General features: G+C 38.5%; 1 pseudogene; it reads right to left on the bottom strand.

Moving 5' to 3' along the window:
* Window positions 1-374: 374 nt before the first annotated feature.
* Window positions 375-475, bottom strand: LOC123254479 (annotated as a pseudogene).
* Between the last annotated feature and the right edge of the window lie 387 nt (window positions 476-862).

Here is an 862-nt window from a genome sequence, read left to right as displayed (position 1 = left end):
GGGGAAGGGACAGTTAGGGTTGATGGGCTTTATCCAAGTATAAAGTAGAAGCTTGGAGAGAACTGTTTATAGATTTCATTTTACTTTATCAAGGAATAGGAAAAGGCCTTTTAAATGAGCTTACATATTGAGATGTGTCTTTTTTGTTCCAAGAATCTTTTGGTTTTTGTTTTTTTGTGTGTGTTACCCCTTTCACTGTCCCCTAGAAAATTGCAGAGGCTGGAGTAAGGCAAAATCAAAGTGTGTGAAAACTAAAAACCCTCCATAGATGATCCTAATCAAAATATCTGATATTCATGTACCACTTTAAGGTTTTCAAAATTTTTCATGTCATTTCATTTTATCTTCACTACAGCCTTGTAAACTAAGATCCTACAAGTAGTGCTGTACCCATTTTAGGTGTCATCCTTGCACAGGGGCAATGCTAATCTCTGTATTGTTCCAATTTTAGTATATGTGCTGCTGAATCAAGCACCTTGGAATCCTGGTTGCAGAAAAGGAAACTGAGGCTCAGAGAAGTTAAATATATTCACCCTGGTCACACAGCTAATGTGTATTAGGATCAGAATTTGAAAACAGATCTCTCCTGATACCAAACCCAGTCCTTTTTTATAGTATACCACCAACAGAGAGGACCCCAACTGACAAGCCTTGCTATGGGTGATTAAGTAACTGCAAATGGCAGCATTTCAGTGATTGCCTTTGCTCAGATAGAAAGCTGAGTGAATACACACGAATTCACTATCCAAATCAATTCACTAGCTTTGCAAGGACATAGATTTCAGTTTTTCCCCCCAGTAGTAGTTGTGGGTTAAGGGGACCAGTCCCTCCCCCCCACTCCTCACAAAAAAAAAAAAAAAAA

The sequence above is a fragment of the Gracilinanus agilis genome, unplaced genomic scaffold (genome assembly GCF_016433145.1).
Source record: "Gracilinanus agilis isolate LMUSP501 unplaced genomic scaffold, AgileGrace unplaced_scaffold23075, whole genome shotgun sequence".
In the NCBI taxonomy this organism is placed as follows: domain Eukaryota; kingdom Metazoa; phylum Chordata; class Mammalia; order Didelphimorphia; family Didelphidae; genus Gracilinanus; species Gracilinanus agilis.
Note: the sequence above shows the minus strand (reverse complement) of the source record. Positions and strands in the feature narration are given on the sequence as shown.